Source organism: Callospermophilus lateralis, chromosome 5 (assembly GCF_048772815.1).
Source record: "Callospermophilus lateralis isolate mCalLat2 chromosome 5, mCalLat2.hap1, whole genome shotgun sequence".
In the NCBI taxonomy this organism is placed as follows: domain Eukaryota; kingdom Metazoa; phylum Chordata; class Mammalia; order Rodentia; family Sciuridae; genus Callospermophilus; species Callospermophilus lateralis.
The window spans coordinates 58,018,088-58,045,597 of record NC_135309.1 but is presented as its reverse complement, the minus strand read 5'-3'; positions in this window follow the sequence as shown (position 1 = coordinate 58,045,597).

The window sequence follows — 27,510 nt, the reverse complement described above, 5'->3', positions numbered from 1 at the left end:
ACTCAGAGACTTGGAGAGGCTCAGAGAGCCTAGTTTCCAGAACAGAGTGAGAAAGTTACTTAGCTCCAAACCTACACTAGCAGCATGGGGGCAGGTCACAGGGGAAGGGCCATCAAAAGGAGTGAAAGAGAGGTATATCTGAGAAAATCAATACAGAAAACTGACAGAAAGAAAAAGTTAGTCTGGATTTAGCTGAACCAGGGACTACATAGCAAGCTGCTATGTAAGAAGTGCTCTGCTCTTCTCAATTTATAAGTGGAGAGCTCTGGGATGGAGTCACCTCATTGAGGGTCACACCTAAGCTTACACCTTAGGGAAACACAATTTCCTGCTTCTTTTTCCTCTCACCTAGAGAATGAAGCATATATTACCATAGAGGAATGACCTGGTAGTAAGTTGTCTGAATAATGCCTACAGTGAGATTGCTACAAATCCAAAATCAGCAAAACCCACCTGCAAGCAGAGGGACCAAAACTGGACCCACTCTACCACCTGTATACATGGGTGCTTCTCCTGTGTATCAAAGGCTCATAGGTCTCAATGAATACATGAAGATACAGGTAAATCACATTCAAAAGTTATTCAGTAAAATAATAATAGAAAATTTCCTGAATCTTGGAAATGAAATAGACATGCAAGCATTGGAAAAATTTAAAACTCCAAATAGACATAACCAGAAAAGAACCTCACCACAACATATTATTCTAAAATGCCAAAAATGTAGAATAAAGAAAGGATTTTAAAAACTGCAATAGAAAGCGCCAAATCATTTATAAAGTCAAGCCTGTCAGAATAACACAAGATTTCTCAGCAGAAACTTTGAAGGCCAGGAGGGGATGGGATGATGTATTTCAAGCTCTGAAAAAAAATCACTGTCAAAGGATAGCAAAGCAATACTTCAGAATCGATGGAGAAATAAGAACCTTCCAAGATAAGCATAAACTAAAAGAATTCATTACCACTAAGCCAACATTGCAGAAGACAATTAAAGGAATTTTACACACAGAAGAAGATAAAAATAACCAAGAAAGACAAAAACTAAGAACAGTAGACAAGCCAATGAATAATTTTTAAAAATCCAACACTGGAATTAAATAATAGAAACACAATACATCAGAATCTGTGGAACAAGTAGAAAGCAGTTTTAAGAGGAAAATTTATAGCTATAAATGTCTACATTTTTAAAAAATCAAAAAATATCTCAAACAACCCAATTATTCATTTCAAGATCATAGGAAAACAAAAACCAATGCAAAAGCTGGAAGAAAGAAAGAAATAACAAATATCAGAGCTAAATTTAGTGAAATAGACAACAAAAGAACAAAGGATCAATGCAGCAAAAAGTTGATTCTTTGACAAGATAAGCAACAATGATAAACCCTTAGCCAAACTAACTAAAAGGAAGGGAGACAAGACCAAAATTAACAAAATTAAAGAAGAAAAATGAGAAATTACAACAGACACCCCTGAAATACAGAGGATCACTAGGGACTAATTTGAAAACATGTTTAAATAAATTAACTCTAGAAGAAATGGATAAATTTATAGGCACATACAACCTGTGAAATTTAAATCAAGAATATCTAGAAAACCTATTGAACCAATAACAAGCAATGAGGTTGAAATAGTAATAAAAAGCCAGGATCAGATGGATTCACAGCTGAATTTTATCAAACTTTTAAAGAGGAATTATTACTGGTGTTTCTCAAATGATTCCATGAGATAGAAAGGGAGGGAATGCTTCCAAACTCATTCTATGAAGCCAATATCACCCTAATACCAAAACCAAATAAGGACACATCAATAAAAGAAAATCATAGATCAATATCCCATATGAACATACATGCAGAAAATTCTTCTTCTTCTCCTTCTCTTTCTCCTTCTCCTTCTCCTTCTCCTTCTCCTTCTCCTTCTCCTTCTCCTTCTCCTTCTCCTTCTCCTTCTCCTTCTTCTTCTTCTTCTTCTTCTTTGTACCAGGGATTGAACCCAGGGGCACATAAACATTGAGCCACATCTCCAGCCCTTTTTAAAATATTTTATTTAGAGACAGGGTCTCACTGAGTTGCTTAGGGCCTCACTAAGTTGCTGAGGCTGGCTTTAAACTCACAATCCACCTGCCTCTGCCTCCTGAGCCATTAGAATTAGGCGTGCACCGCCACACCAAACCTTAAATACTTCTAAAGTGTATTCAGCAGCATATTAAAAAGTTCATACATCATGATCAAGTTGATTTCATTCCAGGAATGCAAGTATGCACCAATGTATGCAAATCAATAAACAAAATACAATGCATAAATAGAATCAAGGACAAAAATCACACAATCACTTCAATAGATGCAGAAAAAAATTTTCCACTTTTAACACCACTTCATGATAAATACCCTGAACAAAATGGGAATGGAAAGGACTTACAAATCTAACCAAGGAGATAAAGTTCTCGACAAAGAAAACTACAGAACACTGAAAAAAGAAATTGAAGAAGATGCTAGAAAGTGGGAAGACTTCCCATGTTCATGAAGAAACAGAATTAATATGGTTAAGGAATTAATATGGCTAAAATGGCCTTATTATGAAAAATGTTCTTCAGAGTCAATGCAATGCCCACTGATGTAACAATGATATTTTACAGAACTAGAAAAAAGACCATAGAGTTCATAGAGAAAAAAAAAAAAAAAAAAAAAAAAAAAAACTCAGAATAGCTAAAGCAATCCTGGGCAAAAAAGAGCAATGCTAGAGGTATCACAATGTCGATTTCAAATCATAACATGGAGTCATAGAAACAATAGCATCATGGTACTGGAAAAAAAAAAGCAGACATGTAGACCAATGGAATAAAATAAGAGACACAGAAGACACAGAGAAAAACCCACAGCTGTAGTCATCTGATTTTTGATAAGGGTGCCATAAAAAAAAGAAAAGTACACTGGAGAAAAGAGACCCTCTAATAAATGGTGCTGGGAAAACTGGATGACCATATGCAGTATAAGGAAATCAGATCCCTTTCTCTTACCCTATATAAAAGTCAACTTAAAATAGATCAAAGACTTATATATATAAGACCACAAACTTTGCAACTGCTAGAAGAAAACATAGTGGAAATGCTTCAATATATCAACACAGGCAATGATTTCCTGAATGGAACCCCTATAGCTCAGGAAATGAAAGCCACAATCAATAATTGGGATGGAATCAAATTTAAAAGCTTCTACACAGCAGAAGAAACCATTAACAGAGTGAAAAGACAACCTAAAGAATGGGAGAAAATCTAAGGAACTCTTATACACTGTTGGTAGGAATGTAAATTAGTCTGACCACTATGGAAATCAGTATGGAGGCTCCTTGAAAAGCAAAATAGAACTACCATGTAACTCAGCTATACCCCTCCTTGGAATTTATTCAAAGAAAATGAAGTAAGCATACAAAAGAGATACCTGCATACCCAAGTTTATTTGGTACTATTCACAAATAAGCTATGGAATCAGAGTAGGTGTCTGTCAGCAGATGAAAGGATAAAGATAATGTGGTCTGAATACACAGTGGAGGTTTATTTGGCCATAAAGAAGAACAAAACCATGTCATTTGCTGGAAAATAGATGGATCTAGAGATTATCCTGTTAAATGAAATAAGCTGGACTCAGAAAGACAGGTATAAAAGTTTTATCTTACATATAGAAGCTAGAGGGAAAAGGCAGTAGGGAGGTTGTTATGAGAGCCAAAGTAAGGGACTTTGGAGGTAGGGGACTGTGGAGAGGAAGGAGAAGAGAGTAAAAAATTAATCACAGTATTTTATACACATATCCACAATGAAACCTGCTATTCTATACAGTTATAATTAAACAGTAAAGAAAAAGGAGGGACAGAGGAAGGAAGATAGGAGCATTCCTACTTCATGCCCCACAAATGGCTTTTCATTGTCCTAGGAAGAGACAGATAGTACAAAAATTGTTTTCTTGAGATTTCACAAAGAACATAGAAAGGACCTCGAGAGAGCTTCTGAGGAATGGAGGGTTGTTTTGGAGTACAGTGCTCAGCTGTCAGATAGAGACAAAGGAGGATATTCTCTGTGCTGAAGTAGCCCAGCTTCTGCTCCCTGAGATTCAGTGATTTGGGAGTTTCCTGTGGCACTTCTCTTATCTTGAATATGAGTCATCTCATTGATGTGCTAAGGCATCAGAAAGCAGTAGAAATGCACAACAGAGGCCCAAGAAAAAGAGTCAGAAGTATGAGGGTGTAAGAGATCCTTCCTACTGGAGACTTGAAAGATCTGAAGAACGCCTATCTCAGGAGAGGACTGCCCTATTAGTGTGTGGGTGGAGGTTACTATACAAGTTGACACTTGCATAAACATTTTCCTGTTTAATGAGGTAAATGTTATATAAGCACACTTTTCAAAAGATTCAGAAAGGATGGGAGAAGTATTTTGACAAACGAGATTATTGGTTTTCAAAAAAATATCAAAAGTAGGCATTTAAACAACACCTATTCAATTTCAGTTTCCATGACACAGCTGGACTCTGAAATCAAAGGATTTGTCAAGACTGCATTCCTTTCTGGGGAAAATCAACTTCCAGGCTTATCCAAGTTTTGGCAGAATTTAGTTCCATGTGGCTATTGAACTGAGGTCCCCATTTCCTTGCTGACTATTGACTGAAGTTTCTTGTGGCCACCCACATTCTCCAGCTCATTACATCTCCATCTCAGGCCATTGTTGGCATGGATGATTCTTTTTGTGTTTCTCCTCTCTCTAATTTCTCTTCTCCTTATAAAGCTTATGTGATTACACTACACATAACTAGATAATCTAGGACAATTTTCCTATGATAATGCAAGCTGATTAGTACCATTAATTACATGTGGAAAAATGCCTTTTGACATATTAAAAAATATATATTACAGATATAACACCAGGACCTGAAGTAAGAAAGACCAATTTTTTTCCCTCCTACACTGATGAATTTTGCAATAAAACAGCTCCCTGGATTTCCCACTCAAAACAAACAAAAATATCTGCACTAGTGCTCAGAAGACCACATTCCAGTTTCATTTGTTGAAGCACTTTGCATATCAAGAACAATGGGAGGGCTGGGATTGTGGCTCAGAGGTAGAGCACTCCCCTAGCATGGGCAGGCTAGACCTGGGTTCGCTCCTCAGCACCACATAAAAATAAAGGCATTGTGTTGTGTCCATCTACAAAAAAGATATTTCTCTCTCTCTCTCTCTCTCTCTCTCTCTCTCTCTCTCTCTCTCTCTCTCTCTCTTAAAAAAAAAAAAAAAGAGCCATGGGAGTGGCTCATCTGTTGATGAACATAGTTGGCCATTACCCTGCTTGGGAACTAATTTCTCACATCTATAAAATGAGAGTCTTGAGTAGATGTCATGCACAATCTCTCATTGCTCCAAAATTTTGTAACTCTGTTCCTCCAAGAGTAAAAGACTACCACCCATTATCAAATCCACAGTGCAAAATGTATCTAGTGGTTTTTCATTGAATTGCCCAGCTATTTTCAGCAACATCACTGGGGTCAGAGCAGTGGGATATTGTCAACTTCTATTTCAGCTGTGCTTTGGAAATAGATGACATTGTGAGTATATGATATGATAAGCATACCAAATAGTTTCCTTTAGGAAATCACAAGCAAGCTCACAGTGGAATCATTCAAAATAAACATTTGAGCTATGTGAGTCTAGGCTTTATCAACTGACACTGCTTTTATACAAATCATTACATGTGGAGTTTAAATGCAGCCAAGTAGCCAAAGTGAAAGATACTGAGGCCTTTAGGTCCCAGCAACTTTAAGTGCAATGCACAAAAAAGGCAATGAATTCCTTCCTGCACCATCCAACTCCTTCTGTACTTTTCACCCAGATGCCCAAGCTCAGAAAGCATTTTCCAAAAGAATTGCAAATCTGGCAAACATGTCAGAACCCAAAGTCTAAAACATTTCCTCAAATCTATAGACTTCCAAATGAGGTATAAAAATATCTAAATATCTAATCATATCATTTATGTGGGTCATATTAACAAGACTCCCATGGCTCTTGATATGCAAAGTGCTTCAATCCAGTATTCAGACTTGTAATTATTGAAAACAATAAAGACCCTATCTATAAAAGTCTTTCTCTTTCTCAATAACTTTCTTACCATTGCTGTGTCCCTATATATATAGCCAGGCCATCTTTGCTTCTACTTCTATATCAGTAACATTCTTCAAACACTAAAGAAATGAGGATTTTCATTACTTTTCCTAAAAAGTGACTAATGGGTTCTTGAAAGTAGCCATTCACAGCACAAAGCAGAAATGCTACCTCGAACTTGAATTTTAGATATAGAAGTAAATTGAATTTCATTTTCATTCAACAGATACTTATTGATTGCCTGCTATATGCCTTATCTGTCTGCTAGGGATTAAATGATGAACAAAACAGTCCTTGGTCTTAGTTTATATTCTAAATAAACACATAAATGGAAGAGTACTGTAAAGAACCATTAGCCAGGTAAGGGAATAGAGTGTGACTAGAAGGAGTATTTTTAGACAAGATGACATCTGAAATAGGTGACAAATTATACAGGAATGAACATCAAGAAGATGTTGGGGGAAAAGCATTCCAGGCAGACTTTGAGGGCAAGTTCTAAAGCCCTGGAATATGAAAGTGTTTGTCAAGTTCAAGCAACAACAAAGAAGTCAGTGGGAACTAGCCATGGTGGCGTGTGCCTATAACCCCAGTTACCCTGGAGGCTACAGCAGGAGGATCATGAGTTTGAGACCAACCTGTGTAACACAGTGAGACCCTTGTCTCAAAACAAAAAAGACCATGCATTCCCTAAAGAGTGTATCTCCCGTGGTGTGGGTGAGTGATAGAGCTGTAGGAAGGGAGTTTGAAGGGATAGTCAGGGTCCACTCATGCATGGCTATGTTAATGATTTGGGTTTATTCTAAATGTAATGGAAGCCAGCGGAGGGTTGGAAACAGCAGTGACATGATTTGATTTACAATTTCAAGTAATTACTCTGTCTGCAGTTGAAGAACAGAGATCAAGAATGAAAACCAGAAGGCAAGTTAGAAAAGTTGTTTTATAACAAATATAAGCTCAGGTAAGAAATGGACTAGATAGTATTTAAAAACAATCAGATTTAGGATATATATATTGAAGGTTTAGCTGACATATATTTTTTAATTTTTTTTTTTAGTTGTCAATGGACCTTTATTTTATTTATTTACGTGTGGTGCTGAGAATCAAACTCAGTGTCTCACACATGCTAAGCAAGTGCTCTACCACTGAGCCACAATTCCATATTCACAATTCTGTAATTCCACAAAGCTATATCCCTGGCTATTATAGCTTTCTAATGGAATGGAGGTAAAAATTAGAAAAAGAGAGAAAATTAAATGCCCACCATTGACCAATATAGGGTAACTGTAAATTACATCCTCAAACATAAAGTCAATCTCTTCTGTGAGGAGAAGGAACTGCTAGATTTCTTCATGGTATATCTTCTTGGGAGGACTTCCTCACATTTAGATGTGAGAGGATAAAGATGCATAGCTAGAGAGACAGTACTTCTCCTAATGTTATCTGTGCCCATAGTATGCCAACAATGTACAGAAGAAAAACCCTATGTGTAGGAGGTCTGCACCAAGGGAACCAAAACATACAATGTCCAAAACATACAATCTGCTTTTTCTACATCCATACAGTATGGTAGCCACATCAGAAAAGACAGATGATTAGTTTGCTTTTAACTTTTAATAATATGGCATAATTGTGTCATCTTATAACTAGACTGCATTTGGGAAACTAGAATAGAATAGATTTAATAAAATTTTCAAGTATATTACAAATACACCTGTCCTAGAATGTAAAAGTTATTTTCCCCAAAACTCCTTTTAAATAATTAAATCTTTTGTACCCTCTGCCTTAATTTTCACACCAGTTCGATACTAAATAAGCCCAATGAATATTTTATATACTATAATCCAGAATTGCTAAGCTACATAAATTCTCTTAAGTGCTTTCATGTTCATATTCACACTAAAGTCCAGTATCAACTATTTTATTGAGGTCCAACTTCAAAAATCAGCACTGACTTCTTATTATAGAACACATATATGTGGCAATTCTGGAAATATAGATATTACTATTACATGGCCCCAGCCTATCAGTAAAGAGACATTAGTACATACCTGTATTAGTATATGTTGTCAAAATAAAAGAACATGTACAGTATCATGGTAATACTGACACATAAGCAGTAGTGACCCATTGTGGGAGGGATCGAAAACAAAGTGATTGACAGAGCTAACATTTGAGTTGGACCATGAAAACTTAGAACTGTGACAAGACCAAGAAAAAGAGAGAGCAAGTATTGATCTGGTTGCTTATTGTTGCCCATGATGGCAGCTCAAGGTCAACAGAGAGGAACATAGGGATCAAAAACATAGTTTTTGCAGTTGCAACCTAATCTTAAATACTTGTTCTAAAATTTACTGTGTGTCACTAGGCAATCTTCTAAAAAAGAATAAAAAATATGTGTTCCTCAGTTTACCCACTTGCAATATTAGAATGATCACTATTTCATAGAGCTTTGTAAGTACTAACTAGTTAACACTTAGCCTTTCAGTGAAACTTTTACACCTACCAACAGCTACCCAATGTTTGCTAAAATTATAGCACTAAAAAACATGCTAATATTGTCTTATTTGAAGTATATTAATGAAAATGGCAGGGCAATCTTTATGGAGTGATTTCAGCTTTTAAATTAGAACTATTTTTCATCCCCCTTGATCTGAAAACTTTAGACTAATTTTACCAGGACGAAAGCTTCCCTACCTAGCGACTTTGTTTGTGGTTAGTTATTTCTAATGAGGTCAAAGTGATAGGATTAATGCCTAAGTGGGTCATGTGGCTTCACCCTGCTTTTGGCCACAGATTAAACCCTCAACCCTGGCGAACCATGAGGCAAATGGATCATGAAGACAGACTGCACAGTAGAAATGCATCTGATTACTCCTCTGTTAGTCACTGAAAAAAAAAATAATTCAAAATTATGCCCTAATGGCATTAAGGTAGTGATGTCATTTTAATAAGTTAATTTAATGCTTTAAAAGTTATAAATTGAGCCAGGCACTGGGTGCATGCCGGAAATCCCAGCAACAACATAGCGAGACCCTAAGCAACTTAGTGAAACCCCATCTCAGAATAAAAAAAAATAAAAAAGCCAGGGGTGTGGCTCAGTAGTACAATACCCCTGGGTAGTTCAATCCCCAGTATCAAAAAAAAAAAAAAAAAAAAAAAATCCATCTAATTTCTTTCTCCCTCTCTCTCTATTACTCTTGCTCTATTGCTGGCTGAGAGAGAGAGAGAGAGAGAGAGAGAGAGAGAGAGAATGCTACCTTGTTCTTATGTCTGTAAAAGAGTTCTGGGCAAGATTCTGGCATGCTTACTACATGATAACACCTCATATTAGTATGATATTTAATATTTCACAAAAAAACACTGTTTACTAACCTAATCATATTGTCATTTTTATAATGATTAAATGTCAAATTGAAAATCTTGAGCAAAACTTACTGTGGCCAAGACACAAGGAGTAAGTGGAGAGAAATGGAAATGGTATTGTGGGCAGACAAGAGGCAAATTACTGGCTTTTTGCCATGGTAAAGCTCAGCTTGACAATAGGGACAGTGAGAATGAAGAACAAAGGAAAGGCAATTTACAGACACCCATCATTCCACACCTTCTTCATCTCATCATTTTCCCTCTTTGCCTGGCAACCACTACACAGGCTCTTGCCACAGCAGAGATTCAGCCAGTGTCTCCTGTGCCAGGAACGCATTTAAATGACAATGCAACACTTGTTGTGAAGGAAGAACAGCCCTCTGGACTGGAGATGCCTTGCCTCCAGCTGCTTTGCCTGTGTTTGAAATGTCCTTTGTGCATCATTTATTCTGAACACATTTGGGGGCAGCTAGAAACAAACTGGCGAGTGAGTGAGTCTGAATGTTGAGCGAGGTGAAGGAATGACATCTGAAAGGCAAACACTGAGACTTTTCAGCCAGAGGAAGCCACAGCTGCTACAGCTGCTACAGATGCTGATATAATGATGACACCCAGCCAGGAGCAGGTTAGAATGTCAGTTCGAGAGGAGAGCTTGCTGGCAGAGAAACAAACCCACTGTCCAGGAAAACTGCAGTGCCCAGGCACGGTAGAGAGGCTGAGTTCTCTCTGCAAGTTGGCTGGCTGAAAGATAGTATGAGCACCAAGTGGAAATTATTACAGGAGAAAACCAGAGGGATTGAGGATGCATCCTTGTCTGTGGCAGAGCAACATTTTAAGCCACAGTCGAAGCCTGAGGAGTGTACCCCTGCATGCTTCTTTCTTCAGTGCAAGCTGTGCCCACCTCCTTTGGAAGCTAAAGGATTTTGCTTTATGTTCTGTGACCTCAAAGAAACTCTACTTGGGTACCTTTGGTTCAAGAATTCTTTGCCAACACTGCTGGTTTTTAATCACTAGGAGGGAGCAGTACCAAAACATTTTTACTAGGTGTCCAATGTATTTGAGAATCTAAAAATGTGATCGAAATGCCATTTAGGTGTCAGTTAACCTTGAGGTCTTTGACTCATGTCTTCCAGAAGAGTTCATGGAAATAGAAACACAGAGAATCAAATGCACCTAACTCAGTATCTGCAAACCCCATGAAATAGCAAATCAAAGGATTGGCTCCAAGTCAGTCTGACATTTGAAGAACAGCAGGACTTACACCAGGTGAGATATCAAAGGAAACAAAAAGGAAGTCAGGCAATCACAGCTTTACCTGTCCTTTGCTCAGAAAGAAAGGGTAGAAAATTGAAGGCCTTCATTTCCCCCTATGTTCACAGCAAGTTAAATGTTTCCTATTACACAGAGAAGTTACAGAAGCCCAATTTCCATCTGGTTGGTCAGAACCATTTATTGAGACACTACTATGTACCAGGCACCATGCTGGGGGCCAGGAAGCAGTTGCAAAAGATGTGGTGCCTGAAAATAGACATCTGACTATCCATGATTTCAAAGGAGTGCAATAAGTATTGTAAAAAGGAATACAGTGCTATCAGAATGATATAGTGTAGTTTGTTTTTTAAATCACTCAAAGAGAATTCTAGTAAATAGTAATAGAAATATGATAGTATAGAAAGATGCCCAGGTTTGGGGTGAAGATGAAAAGAAGATTGTGCCATTACTTCAGAGAGCATATATGAGGAGGACATTTAAAAGGGAATATAGTGAGCTCTGATATGAATATTCCTCTCAGCTCTGCAGAGCTGTCTGCATAATAATAAAATAACCTGAACTGAGTTCATATCATTTTTCTTAATGCCACAGCTATCACCATTGACAAACGAACAGAAAGGAAAGAAAAAAGTGATATGACTCTATTAAGAAAAAGCATTTAGGACACATGAGAGTTTGGTAGTATTGTGCCAGCACCCAGGTTTCTTGTCTGTGTTTTTGATTCTTCCTACCTCACTCCACCATCTCCATAATTCAAACCTTAAGAATTTGAGCCATAGACTGTACCTTAGTTCAAACCCTGAGCCTGCCATTTGCTGCCTGGGTGATCTTGATAACTAAGTCTAAGATTCCTGCTCTGTAAAGCAGGGATAGCAGTGCCTAATTCACCCAGCTGATGAGAGGATTAATGGGATCCTGCCCATAAAAAGCTTCAGTCAGTGTCAGAGACCAGCTCAATACATGGAGCTTCCCACTTCCCCCATTCTTGTTTCTCTTCTATTCTACATGCATTCGATTTATAAGCACCCCATCCCAAAGCTTTCTCACGTTCCTCTGCCAAACATCACAGGTTTATGAAACAAAGGCGAAAAGCTCTGGTGCTGCTGCCTTTTTTCCTGTGTGTTCTTGTAAATGTTCCTTGACCTTCTGAACTTGAGTTTTGCTAACCACAAATTGCAGATGTGAATAATGCCTCTCTCATTAGGATGTGGTAAGGGGTGAGTGACATGTGGTTATGTGCAGTTGGATGTTCTCCATCTGCATTGCCAACTCCACTCTCCAATCTTCCACACCCTCTGTGCTCTAGGCAGCTGGACATTTACCAACTAAATCAACGGACAGCCTTGTACTCTGATGTCTAGGGTGGCTCAACAGAATCAAGACAACAAAAAGGATTTTGAGAGGATGGTCAGGGCATTTCTTTCCCCAGTTCTCTCCCCGTTGAGTCTCATGTGGATGAACTGCGTCCCTCTACTGAAAGCCATAGTTCCTGTTAAGAAACCCTTTGTTTTCTGGGTTTTTCTAGCTGCTCCCTCCATTGATGCTATATGCTTAGGGATGATCAAGGCCATTGCAGTTATTAGTCCTGTACTGCAACACCCCTTGCTAGTTTCTCTAAAACAGCTGTGTACACACCTTTGCAAATAGTCTCTTTATTGAATTCTCTTCAATTACCCCCATTTGAGTGTGCCATCTGTTTCTTTCTAGGAGCCTGACATTACAATGTATAGAGGCCCAGGCATGTCAGGATCCTAATAAATAAGAATTTCTCCCTAAAAAACAGTGCCTCCTAATGAGTTTCTTAAGCCTTGTCTGTCACGGTGTTCACAAGAGTCGCAACCTCGATAACCAGAAATTGAGCAATTCTGTAGAATCTCTGAAAAGATGGAAAACTAATTATCCCAAAAGTAAGAGAATCCGGGACTGGGGTTGTGGCTCAGCGGTAGAATACTTGCCTCACACATATGAGGTACTGGGTTCCATCCTTAGCACCACCTAAAAATGAATAAACAAGGTATTACGTCCATCTACAACTAAAATATATATATATATATATATATATATATTTTTTTTTTTTTTTTTAAAGTAAGAGAATCTATATGCGGATCATTCTTGGAGATCTAAAACCAAATCTTCAGTAAGTACAATGTACATTTACCTGTTCTACTTGTTGCTGTCTCTGCCTGCAGCCCACTGCAACACTGTCATCTTCACTGTTCTGTCTGTTGGATGATTGCAGACTTCTCTAAGATGTGGAAAAGAAGAGCAGGTCAGGAGAATAAAGGACGAAGTCTGTTCTCTTCCCAGATCTATAGAATCTGCTTCTCTAATGGAGTTTCTCTCAAAGCCTCTGGTGAGATGAGTAGGTAAAATCAGCACAAGAACATTTAGAAGTTGATTAAAACCTTCAAAACTAAAACTAAAGAGTTTTTTTTCTCTTTTTTTTTTTCTCAGCAAGAGAAACAATAAGAGGTAAATAGGGAGCCTACGTCCTGGGAACAAATCTTTATTCCTCACACTTCAGATAGAGCTCTAATATCCAGAGTATACTAAGAACTCAAAAAATTAAACAATAAGAAAACAAATAACTCAATCAACAAATGGGCCAAGGACCTGAACAGACACTTCTCAGAGGAGGACATACAATCAATCAACAAGTACATGAAAAAATGCTCACCATCTCTAGCAGTCAGAGAAATGCAAATCAAAACCACCCTAAGATACCATCTCACTCCAGTAAGATTGGCAGCCATTAGGAAGTCAAACAACAACAAGTGCTGGCGAGGATGTGGGGAAAAGGGTACTCTTGTACATTGCTGGTGGGACTGCAAATTGGTGCTGCCAATTTGGAAAGCAGTATGGAGATTCCTGGGAAAGCTGGGAATGGAACCAACATTTGACCCAGCTATTCCCCTTCTCAGTCTATTCCCTAAAGACCTTAAAAGAGCGTACTATAGGGATACTGCTACATCGATGTTCATAGCAGCACAATTCACAATAGCTCATCTGTGGAACCAACCTAGATGCCCTTCAGTAGATGAATGGATAAAAAAAATGTGACATTTATACACAATGGAGTATTACTCAGCACTAAAAAATGACAAAATCATGGCATTTTCAGGGAAATGGATGGCACTAGAGTAGATTATGCTAAGTGAAGCTAGCCAATCCCTAAAAAACAAATGCCAAATGTCTTCTTTGATATAAGGAGAGCAACTAAGAATAGAGTAGGGAGGAAAAGCATGAGAAGAAGATTAACATCAAACAGGGATGAGAGGTGGGAGGGAAAGGGAGAGAGAAGGGAAATTGCATGGAAATGGAAGGAGACCCTCATTGTTAAACAAAATTGCATATAAGAGGAAGTGAGGGGAAAGGGAAAAAAACAAGGGAGAGAAATGAATTACAGTAGATGGCATAGAGAGAGAAGATGGGAAGGGAGGAGAGGGAAGGGGGGATAGTAGAGGATAGGAAAGGCAGCACAACAGACACTAGTATGGCAGTATGTAAAAATGTGGATGTGTAACCGATGTGATTCTGCAATCTGTATATGGGGTAAAAATGGGAGTTCATAACCCACTTGAATCAAATGTATGGAATATGATATGTCAAGAGCTATGTAATGTTTTGAACAACTAATAAAAAATGGCATTTAAAAGTTCTGTAAGATTTTACATAGTATATAAAGTTATCTAAATTTATATTCTTGCCAATGAGCACTCTATGAGCATTGCCTTTAAAACCAGTCCTATTTTGGCCTACAAAGACATATAATGGAATTATGTAGCTGCCCAAGCAATATAGGGGTATTAATATTTTATGTAACAAACTTCTCCTATTTTGTTTTGTTTTCCTTTTCCTTTGCGATGGATTTTTTTCCATTTCAATTGCCTTCATGTGTGTGTTCCTTCTCTGTATTCAAACATGCTTTTTTCTAAGCTTTATGTTATGCTAGCATCACACCAAATGCCAAGTCTTTTTAATTTGGATCATTAAATATATGCAGAATATTAACATCATGGCACTGCTTCCATAACCCTTGACCCTGTGTATTTTAAAAGAGGTTTAAAAACTCGTATAATTGTTCTTGCTTTTAAGAAAATACGTACTCATAGGACACCACTAACATTCTAAGTAGTATTTTAAATCATCAGCACTAACATGCTTCAGTGTGATATTTCTTTTATATGTTAATATCAGCCATCTCTTTGGATATTTTATAGCCTTCTTATGTGCTTCAGAATGTTTTTGCTTGCATATTTTAAGGACTGTAAATCTCACTGATGCACGGATAATGAACACTGATGTCTCTATTTGGTTTAAAGTTGGTAAACTCTGAGTCTCCCTTCCCTTCTACCCAAATTCCTTTTGACTGGGGGCCTTAATCTGCAAGTGCCTCAAGAGAAGCACTAGAGTGCACATTCCTTCATAATAAAACTGACTCACAATAATTGCAGGGCAGAATTCTTTCTCCTTAAAGAGTTAAAGGCATACAACCAGCCCCTAGGAGCCCTCTACATTCTGATGTCTTGGTTCTGATATGTTGGCTGATGCTGACAGATCAGGTGGAGCTATAAAGAAAGGCATAGTATCTTTTCAGTTTGAGGCTCACTGTTTTCTTTTCTTTTTTTTTAAAGTCCTTTAATGCTTATAGAGCTGCATCAAAGTGAAAGAACAACTGGCAGTATGAGGACCCCTCAGCCTCCTCCTGAAGCTCTCCCTCTTACATTTCCAGCATTGATCGATGCCTCAAATGTTTGGCTGAGGAACAGCCATAATAGGTTTTCAACTATGTGCAGTCAGGAAATTTCTCTAGGGGCAGGGCCAGTTCTTTGCAGACAACTCTGACCCAAAAAGCTTTGCAACTTGAAAGAATCATTAAATGGACATTGTATAAAACAGTGTCCTATAACCAAAAGGAAAAGATATTTTGTATTTATTACACCTTTCTGCAAAACTATAAAAAAGGCTATTAATCCAGCAAGCTACTTATTTGGGTAAGATTTCTTACATATAGTTTTAAAATATGCATTCCATCGTTGGCAAGGAAAATATTACTATTTTGGCTCTGGCTAGCTGCCAGTACTTAAAGGAGGCAGAATCTGAGTGCCATGGTGTTTAGTGAACTGTTTACTTGCCAGTTGCCCTTCTCTGCAGGGAGAAAGAAGGAAGTTGCTATTTTAAGGTAATCTTGTATAATGTACTATCATTTTCCACTACAAAAACTGTTTTGCAGCCCGTTAAATAGAAAATTTTATGTTCTTGTGAAGCCTGATAATTGTGTGTCTTATATTCTGTCAAAACAAACAAACAAATGTGTTTTTTACCATATTAGAGAACCATCCTCGTCACTTAGAAAGTTTGGGGTTATAACACAAATGCATGGATTCAGTAATGACAGGCATTTGTGGGGTAGGACTAGAGAATTGCTTTTAATCACATCATCTGCCCAATACATGTACGTAAGTAAAGGTTGAAAGAATCATATTCGTTCAGAGGAAAGAGTACAAATGTTGCAGCAAGAAGGCTTACAAGTTCTGACCCAGGCCCCTACTAGCTGTATGATGTTCAGCATGTGTCCTTTAAGCTGGGTCTCACCTTCTCCACATAACATGGACACCATTTGTGTGTCAGGATGAGCCATATGCCTGCAAAGCCAGTGCAGAGACTGGCAAATGGAATTGCCCAATAAATAGTTATCCTAATAAACTTTATTGGGTTTATTGCTATGAAAGAAAGGTATTTGAAAGAGGAAAATATTCAGCCCAACCCTTATGAAATCTGCTTCACTAAAATTGACTTTCTCTATCTTTCTATCCCAAGCTTATCCTCAACCCCCAGTCTACTTACTAGCTGATTCTTCTTTGTTTGTAAGAGGGAAGAGCTTAATTTTCTCTGCCAATTTCACACTTCTACAGTGACCAAGTTTCCCTGAGCTATTCCCTCCACGCAGGAAAGACTGAATTATTTCCCACAGCAGGAATGCTGCTTGTCCTTGCTCTCCGCTCCTGCAGGGTACCTCTGCCTCCTGGCTGAAAAGAATCTGAACCCAAGGGAGAGAGGGAACTTATATTTCCTCTGACCAAAAAACCTCAGTTTGTATTCTTTCCCCTTGATTAGCAATTCATTTTATTTTATAACTTAAACAAAGCTACAGTAAAAAAGAGATGTACTTTGACAGACATATCATCTAGCTAAGATCTGGGACTTTGGAGCCAGCATGCCTAGGTCCTGTGAATTTCTATTCATTGGCTGAGAATGGGCAAGTGATTACTTTCTCTCCTCATTGGTTTTCTCAGCTGAAGAAGAATATAAGAAAATACTACCTACCTTTAGGGTTAGGGTGAAATTTAAATGAGTTAACAAATGCAAAAGAGCTTAGAACATATACTAAATGCCACATTGGCGCCAATTTCCCAAGTTTTTCCCTTAACTTATTTCATAGTTAACTTTAGTGCAAAGAAAAAAAAATAGAGAGCTAGATACAGATGTTTGTAGAAATGGATATAGCTATAGATAGGTCTAGACATATCTCCAACTAAGAATGCATAGTGAAGATGGCTGATGAAGTCTAGGCAATGTAACCTCATCCCTCCCCTCCTCTCCATGGTCCCACCGAGTGAAGATAGAGTAGGGTGAATCTTTACTATTTCTCTCCTCATTAAGTTGGTTGGTTTGGAGGATCTTCATCCAAAAACCCCAAATGACATCTTTGTAACTAGATTCATTCCAAACTCTAAAACTGCATCTGAAGTCACAGGAACAGTTCTTTGCTGTTCCAGAAAGGGTTCAAATCCCAGGATTGCCACTACTTCATGTCTAGGAGGAAACAAAAAGTTACCATATGAGGGCCATAGTGTTAGGGATCAGAAGTTTGGAAAGAGAAGTACTTGATTTCCAACACCTTTGGGCTCAATATCTCTCTCTCTCTCTCTCTCTCTCTCTCTCTCTCTCTCTCTCTCTCGATATAATTTTGCTTTTTTTTTCTCTTTCCTAAAACTTTGGTAAAGTTTTCTTCATTCTTAGAAGACTTAGATTCCATTGGCTTGCCAACCTACACATTTCTCCAGGTCTTGCAAAATTTTCCACAGGATTTTTAGCATTTTAATTTGTCACCAACATGCAAAATTAGTGACACTTCAACTAATGATTTTATTTTGAACAAAACATAGATTATGTGGCAAAATTGAATCCAGTTTCATCCAAGGTAATTATGTCTGAATGTGACTATGTCATTCAACAGTTGCAAGCCAGAATTTATAAGCCAGGAGCATCATTCCATGTTGTCTGACAGCCTACCTCTTGCCTCATTTATGTAGCCTACAGAGGCCTTTGCTTTTCTTTCGCTTCTTCCTTCTCCTCCTCCTCCTCTTTTTCTTCATCTTCTTTATCTCTTCTGAAGGTTGGAGAGCTCCAAGAAGTATGATCAAGAATTGGGCCAGAGGAAAAGATGTGAATGAAACTGATTTTAATTTAAAGATTTTAGGGCCATAGGATTCAAGGTAAAAGAATCCTCAGCCATAACATCTGTCCAAGATGAGGTAGGCCGTGTAGGCTTCAACCTATGGCATGCCAGAGAATTCTATTTTGTGGCCTTTATTTCAAATGTATCATCCCTGCCTAATGCTATATCTCCAACCAGAAGAAGAGAAGCCACAGCACTGTTACCATCCACAATGTTATATCCTTCAGAGCCTGTTCCTACTGAACTACAGAGACCCCTGCCTCTGTAATCACCTAATTCTCTTTATGACTGCTAACCCATCATGCCATGGCACTGCACACCCCTCCTGCTGCCTATGATTGCTGGCCTCCCATAACATTTTCAAAGGTTGTCACTGAACTTTGTTGATAATGACCACAATGTAAGCATATCTAGAATAGGCAGGAAGATGGGAACAACATTTCCTTTTTGTTTTCTGATTACGCTAAACTTTCCATATAACATTTACGGTGTGCAAACATAAATAGCACATCTCCCAACACATCTCTGGAGACTACAATCATGCCTCTCCTCTAATGTCCTCCCCTTCCGTGTTGACTGCTCCCTGACTTGCTTACACTAGAAGCAGCAAGGAAAGTAGGCCAAAGGCCTGCAAGTGGGCAGAAAAGGTCAGTCTTATTCTGACATTTCTTGTGAAACAAATGTCTGTCCCTTGTGTGATCTTTCAAGCTAGACCAGGGTAAATAAAACATCACTTATCAATCAGATACAAAAAAGAATATGGAAGGAAGGGCTCATTGATTTTGCATAGCATAGCACCTGTCTGCCCTCCACAGAGATATGCATGTTTCTCCCATGTGAATTGACCAATGTGGGTGCCCCTACTAAGGGTACATGTAGGGTAAATACCACTCATGTCACCCCAACTACCCTTGTGTCCTGTGGACTTGAGGTGGACAGTTGGGAACTCAGTCAACATGTGGGTCCTCACATGTAGTTCAAACCCAGTCAGCAGGCCAGAATCCTGAAATTATCTTCTGTCTCATGTGAATGAAGTCATATCAGCACTGTTCTCTAGGCCTAAACAGGCATGACCTGAGAAATTCCCCCCCAAATCCAGAAAAATCCAAAGAAATTCCAGGCTGGCCAGTGGGAACAATTTGCTTTTCTCCGCTGTCCTAAAACTGGTACTTGCAGAGGGCTCTGGAATGTCCCACATGTAAGGGTCCTGAAATTCCTGAGCACTGTCTTTTCAACTATTGTTAATGGAAGGGTGGGGTGCAGATGTTGGGAGAACACTCTGAAGGTTAAAAACATGGATGAAGGAGCATGCTTCTTTGGTCCAGGTGCAGGGTACCACACCCTCAAGCACTGTTGGCGTCCAGACCCAGGCACCACCAGGGACCCCTTGCCTGGATTTAAGGGCAGTCCTGGCCTTGAGGTGCCCCTGGGGAAGCATTTCTGAGACTTTTCTTGGGAAAGGCTAACATGCACCACAACCTTGTCCTGTGGTTATTCATCACCTAACAAGCCTGTCTTGCCCCATTCTTCTGGGACATCTGTTACAATGGCGCAAAGTGATTCTCTCTTAGTTCTTCATATGGATAATTGTATATGGTCAAATCACTTCATTTTTAAGCTGGAATACATCTCTTCCTTAAAACACTAACCATCATCTAAGATGGGACTGTGGGGTTTAATAAAATTTTACTAACAGATTGTGAATAGAAAAGAAACTTACAGCATGGACGGAAGAGACAGAGAGGAGACACGGGAGGAGGGATAAAGGAAGGAAGGAAGGAAGAAAGGAAGGAAGGAAGGAAGGAAGGAAGGAAGGAAGGAAGGAAGGAAGGAAGATTAAGGTCTCCTATTCACTGGGATTAATATATCTAATATATCTAATCATGGGAATTATTTATGACCAGCTACCCTGTCAGCATGGGGTAGTGAATGAGTATACTTAAGAGATTGAATAGGAAGTTAAAGAATCCAAACCACCTCCCTTATAGTGGTTAATTCTTTGTCTCTGTTTGTCTTGCCCTGGATTTAATGCCCCTTAAAGTCTGTTTTGTACTTGGTCCTACCACACAAGGCATGTAACTAATTATTCTCACTGGCTCAATTTTGCCACAGCAGAGATAACTTCTTTTAATACTATTCACAAATACTTAGCAGAATTTGAACTTAGCTTTGCTCAAACAAAATCCAATTGGAGTTGGTTTTTTAACCCCTAATTAAGAATCTTCTTGAGCAAAATTCAAGTGTTTAACTCTAGCAACACAAATTTTTAAATTGTGTTCTCTTTTCTGTTCTTCCCTTCCCAGTCCTCTGATGTTTGCATCACCAGGCAACACTGATGATTTAAGTTTCTGAACTTCTCTAACCTCTTTGGGAGCCTCTTTAAATCATTATACTCCCTAAGCAAGACCAATCTGACCTTCTGCCATTTTATTCATCCTTGATTAACAGAAGAGACTTTGCCTGGTTCTGCCCACTGCATAACAATCTTGCTTGTTATTCTAACAGTGGTGGCTTGTGACAGGCTCTGGTTAATTGTACACAGTTTTCCACCTTGACAAAAGATGGTAAATTAACTACTAAAAGCTTTTTATTGTTTTGATCTCTAGTAGAAAAAGACTTTTCATTTTCTAAAATATATAATTGTTTAGAATTCAGGGCCCTATTCCTGCTTTGGTAATACCTTGTGTGATAAATGTTTAGTAAGCAAGGTTTTAAACTTAATTTACTACCAGTTTACATATAGTCTTTTTTACAAAACTTACTTAAAATTTTAAAACTTTACTAAAATTGAATGTTGGAGTCCATACTGATTATGCTTCATTCTAAAAAAAAAAATCTTTAATGTTTTTCCTTAATGATCTTTACATGTTCATAGTTGTTGAAATAATTAATAAAATAGCCATCTGAACTAATATTCCTTAAAAGAAATTCAATTGTAAATTGAATGAATTATTTTATCTAAGGCTAAATCAATAGCTAATACCAGAAGTTTTTAAATAGAGGATAAGCCCCTCAAGATTACCTTTGGTTAATATTAAGGAAGATCAAAAAGCCTAAAAATGTAATAGTTCAAGTTAGTGTGGCATCCTTTGTCATTAAAGAAATCTTGCAACTTGCTTTGTATTTATTTAAAGAAAAATAAAATGTGAACCTTCCTATCTATCTGTAGACCACTGTTAACCTTGCCTGGAAGAGGGTGATGATCTTAGAGTTATGATTGTTAATGGCCTTTGAATGCTGCCTGCACAGGCCTTCAGCTCCCTGGTGTACAGTAAGGGTCAGCCCTTTCCAGATGGGAAAATGATAAGGACACTAGGAAGATAGCAGGTCATTGCTGGGCAGCTGCCAGAAACTTAGAGCAAAATGAATCGCACAGGGCTGTGGTGCTTTAGCCAGCATTTTTCTGTTTTAATTTATCAAACCAAAGCTTGTTGACATGAAAGTGAATGAAATTGTTATACAGTGAGCTCTAAAAAGCCAGCTCAAGGGTTTAGTGTAGAAGAGCTCTGACTATAAATAACAAAGAAAATACAGGGAATGTTCTTTCTCCTAGCACCTGCTCTGTTGTTTGAGATGCATCGGCAATTAACTCAAATCCCAGTATCAGCATCAACTGGAACAAGGCCAATTCTTTGAAATATTACAGAGGCTCCATAATCTGCTGTAGATGATTATCAAAGGGCTAATCCTCAAACTAGTCATTTCAGTGTTTTGATATGTGGAGCTGTATTTATTTGTTTATCAAATGTAATAAAGTAACTGACAGAAAAGACTGTGCATTATTGATACCGCTAGAAGAGTTACTTTGCAGTCAGAAAAGGTTAATGTCATCTTGCTTGGGGGAAAAAAAATTTGCAGCGACTTGTCCAATAAGGAAAACAATGAAATAAATCACTGACTAGCATTCAAAATGAAATCTCTGCATTTAACTGAATCATATAAATCCTGTTTTACAGTAAAAATATGATATCTACAATTTCCCCTAAGAGTAAAAGAGAAAACTAACTAATATAATAAGATTTAATACAGGTGCATTAAGAGGAATAAAGTCTTCCTTGATAACAGAGCATCTGATAGTTCAAACCTCTATTCAGGGTTTGGCACATAGTGGCTCCTGATGAAATACCTATCTCTTAGTAAAGAATGTTACATGTATTAGAAAGAGATGAAGTTTAGCAATGTCTTCTATCTTCTGAGAATGAAATAATATGTTTCCATTGCATATGCTTGAAGTATATGGAACCTGAGAAAAATATATACTCTCTGAATTCATTCATTTCTTGACAGTTTTTTTTTGCACCTTCATTTAAATGATGTTTACTGAATGTCTACTTAGAACATTGTAATGCAGCACGTTCTGTCAATTTTACATATAAATGGTACAAATTGATCTATTAATTATGGTGCCTACCTTTTTTTTTATCAGAAAGAAAGAACATGTAAGTAAATATATATGATATAAATAAAAGATGAAAAGTATTTCCATCAAAGTTAAGAAACATAAAACAAGACTTCCATGGTATCACTTTTTCAAACTCATGGATTCACTTACATCTCACAAAAACATAAACTTAAGTGCCATTTAACTTCCCAATAATTTATTGCCTTTATTTAAAATAATAAAATGGCAGATCTGGTAGTCCTGTAAAATCTATGCTATATGTTTACTATACTATAATCTGTACCCTGCACACATTATGCCATCCCATGCATCAATGCTGAAAATCATTTAAAGTTGCTATTAATATTATTTAGTGGTGGTAACAAAAGACTGTGCAATTAATTTTGAGGAAAACCAAAATAATGATTACCATTTTTGAATGCTTATTATGTTCTAGGCCTTTTGTTAATTGCTTTTCCCACTTTATTAACTAGATCTTTACATTATCTTTATGGGTAAGTACTACTACTCTTAGCATTTTATAAATGAGGAAACAAAGGATCATAACATTTCATTAACTTATTGATGCTTGATGAGCACCACTGACAATTACAGTAATCTGAAAAACACAAATATTTAAAAAGAAAAGATAAAAATTCATTTGTAGATAATATGACCACACATGTGAAAAAGAGAATGAACTGGACATGTGTTAGAAATGAAAATACTACAATATTTACTTAATAAATAAACATTCTCATCCATAAATAATAACTACTTAAAAGTATAATGGTAGCAAGGTGTCGATTATAGTTTGAAACAAGAAGATTATAGAAACAAACTTTATAAGGAATATGTGGGACATTATAAGATGAAAATTTTTCAGAATCATTGGAAAGACATAAAAAAGCCTTCAACAAATTATAATTCTAATCAAAGAAATATGGATTTAGTATCATCATAAATTCTTGTATAGAAATAAAGAATCTTCTAAAATCAGCAAAATGAAACAATGTTATTATATTAACCTGGACAAAAAGGCATAAACCTAGCCAGAAATATTCTTGGAAGAAGAGTTTGTATTATACCACATGATAAAACATATGCTAATTCATACCACTTTGATGATGACCCAGGAATACACAGAAAATATCAGTGGAAGCGAAAGTTCAAAAATAAATCCAAATGCATATGGGCATTGCCATAAAGAGAGCATTTCAAAGCAGTGGGGATAAAGACAAAATTTTCAATAAATCTGTGATAACTACATAGTCATTTGAAAAAAGTATGACCACATCTCCTCCAAACCACTTCTTACATAAAAATAAACTCCAGATGGATCAAAGATTTAAAGTAAACAATGAAGCCATAAAAGTACTGGATGAAAACGTGACTGAATTTATTTATAACCTGGAGATGGGGATGGTTTTTCTAAGCATACACAAATTTTAGAAACCATAAATTTAATGATTTAGACAAAGCTTACAAAAACCCTTTTAGCAAAGCCTAAAACATTATGAATAGGAGAGACATTTAACAAATCAGAGACCCACAACTTTAAAAAAGAAGAAAATATCTGTATATAAGTACAAATAATATATAGTGAAATACCATTATGTAAAAATATGAAAATTTAAAAACTGAGAACAATTTAAATACCATTTTGGTAAGAAATTATTGAAATGAATTGTGGTATATCTAAATAGTGTAATAATATGTAGCCAACTAATTTAAAAATTGGGGGATCTGAAAAATATGAATATTTTATCAGTTAATCAAATACATAATCATACCATTTTAGAGAATAAGAGCCATAAGTAAAGTTTAGAGGTGTATATTATAGAACAGAATACTTTTTCCTAAAAGTATTCAGAAAAGGTCAGCCTTATGGAATAAAGAGATGTTAAAGACAATAAGAGAGAAATCAAGGGGAATACATTTTAAACTAAGAAATAAGAAACCCAAAAGAGAGTTGGAAGAGACTGAAAATTTCAATAGTTTTGGTTGGAGTTTTAGGACAACAAAGAGGAATTTTTGAATAAAGATAGATGAAGGGAAAAAGCAGAGTGTAGTTTCTTCTCCAAAGGCTTTAATTGTCTTATTGAGGAGGATGCAAGCAGCAGGATTTGCTGTGAACCAGCCAGCCAGGCAGGAGTAGATTCTTCCCGAAAATGTTTAATTTAAACTTCTCAACATGTCAAGAATTAGGAATCATTATTCCCATTTTAAAAGTAAAGAACTGAGGTTGGAAAAATTAAATAATTCACCCAAATTCTCACAGTAAGTAACAGAGTTGACATTTAAATTGGATAACCACGTAATTTATGATATAAATTGGGTCACTTTGAGAGAGGATGGGACAACAAGCTTAAATCAATTCTGTCATGGCAAACAAGGAAGAAAGGTCACCCTACATTTAAACCCAAGGCTGTCTCCAAAACCTACATTCTGACATCAATTACCTTTCATAGATTGACACACACCAAGATTTTCTTTAAAAACTGTGTTGTGACCCAACAAAAACGTTAATAAGCCTCTCAAACATTATTTCAACATCAAAATGAGGTGAGCAAGCTCTGTTAGCTCACCTGGCTGACATCTCCATCCACAGAATTGATCTGTACAGCTTATTTTATAGTCTTTACCCGGGCACACTTAAAATGACCCAAATCTCAAATGCTTTCAGCGTTCTCATGGAATATTGTTCTATAAAACAAAAGTTATTGTTCTATAACTTCAGAATTTGAATTCCACAGCATTTATCCTCCAGAAACTATATTTTACCACTGTTAAGCCTAAAGCAGTGCACCTGATCTTTTCTAGGTAAAGATTATAGGTTGATTTATAATTAGCACTATAAATATTATAAATAACATGATTTTGAAGTTATTTTCCTTTTGCAGGCAGACAAAACTGCAAGCATAAAGTAATCGCTTAGAATTGTACATGTTTGCAAAATATTCTCCATCAAAAAATGCCTGTGGAAATTGATTATATTTCAGACATCTATTATTTTACTTGTCTCTTATGTTAAGCCAACCACCTTATTCTTGCCTCCTTTCACTTTTTTTCCCTCCCAGGCCATGTGCACATTTTCTTGTCATTAAGTACAAAAACGCAGTAGGGGCATTCTAAAAAAGTGCTGAAAATTTCTATGTCTTATTTTAAGGAGGATGGTGTATATATTCATAGTATTTAAGTATTCATGATAAAGATTGTTATTTCCTTTACTATTATAGGGTTTCAATAAATATGTCACATGGAATAGGAAATGTGAATGACATCACACACACACACACACACACACACACACACACATACAAAAAAACCCCACCATTCTAACTTGCATTTTTATGAGTTCAACTTTTTTCAAATTTCAGATATAGGAAGACCATGCAATATTCTTCTTTCTGCACGTTGCTTATATCACCTGGTATAATGTCATCCAGGTCCACCCATGCTGTCTCAAAGGCTGATTAACATCCATTGTTTATGTGCACCACATTTTCCTTATCCATGCATCTGCTGATGAACACTTAGGTTGACTTAATATCTTGGTTATTATAAATAATACTACAATGGGGCATGAACCATAGGAATGCAGATATGTCCATGACAGACTGATTTTATTTTCTTTGGATACCTACCCAGGAAGAGTATTACTGGATCATATGATCATTTTAATTTTCAGTTTTTGAGGAACCTCCGTACTGTTTTCTTTAGTGGCTCTGCTAGTTTGTACTCCCACCAAAAGGCTACAATGGTGCACTTTTCTGTGCATCATTTTATACATTAAATGTATATGTTTATAAAAGCCACTTTTGTAGGAGTGAGGTAATATTTCATTGTGCTTTAATTTGCATTTCTTTGATGACTAGTGAAGTTGAGCATTTTTTAATGACCCATTTGTATATCTTCTTTTAAGAAATGTCTATTCAGATCTTTTACACATTTTTAAATTATTTTGTTATTTTTGTTTTGGTTTTGAAGTCTTTGTTTTGTTTGTTATTGAGTCGTTTTAATTCATTATATATTTCTAATATTAACCCCTTGTCTGAGATATGGTTTGTGAATAATTCTCTCATTGCATACATTGTCCTTTTATTCTGGGTCAAAGATTAGTTGACATAAATTGTTATTTTGTATTATAAATGTTATAGAAATTTTTGGATACTTGCATATAATTGGCATTTTTCTTTATCTCCTTATTTCCAGAAATTCTTAATTGTTATTTTAATCAAACTAACACCAGAAGAATACAACTGATATTTCAAAAAACACAAACATTTTCAGAGGCCATAAGTATCAATGCCAACTAATTTTCTTTTTCTCCTCCTTTCCTTTCTTTCTTCCTTTTCCCCTTCTCTTACAAAAGATGGAGTGAGAAATTTTTTCTTCACTTTTTTCTTTTGTTCTCACCCCATCTTTCATAAGAAAGTAATTTTTTTGTTTCTTTCTATTTGTACATTTTCTCTCTCTCTCTCTCTCTCTCTCTCTCTCTTCCAACAAATTGGCCCATTCTATGACAGTCACTGCTTCAGGGAAATTGATCACAGAGTTAAATAAATAAAGGCTTCTAACTTCATAAAGCTCACAATCTAATCAGAAAATATAAATAAATTATATAAAGTATTCTGAACATGACTTGGAAAAAGAGTGGCATGAGATAGACATTTTCTGATGAACAAAATTTTGGAAGAATCTGTTGCCAATAACTAATATTTGCTCTTCAGAATAAAGGGAAATGTAACCAGATAAAATAAAATGTTGAAGCCCTTTTGAAAATGGTGAATATGTGGATAAACATAAGATAATATCATTTTGTTCTCATATTTTTTTGAAAAGGCAACAATGTGATTACCAATTTATGATTTTAAAAAAATCTCAGCAAAGTGTA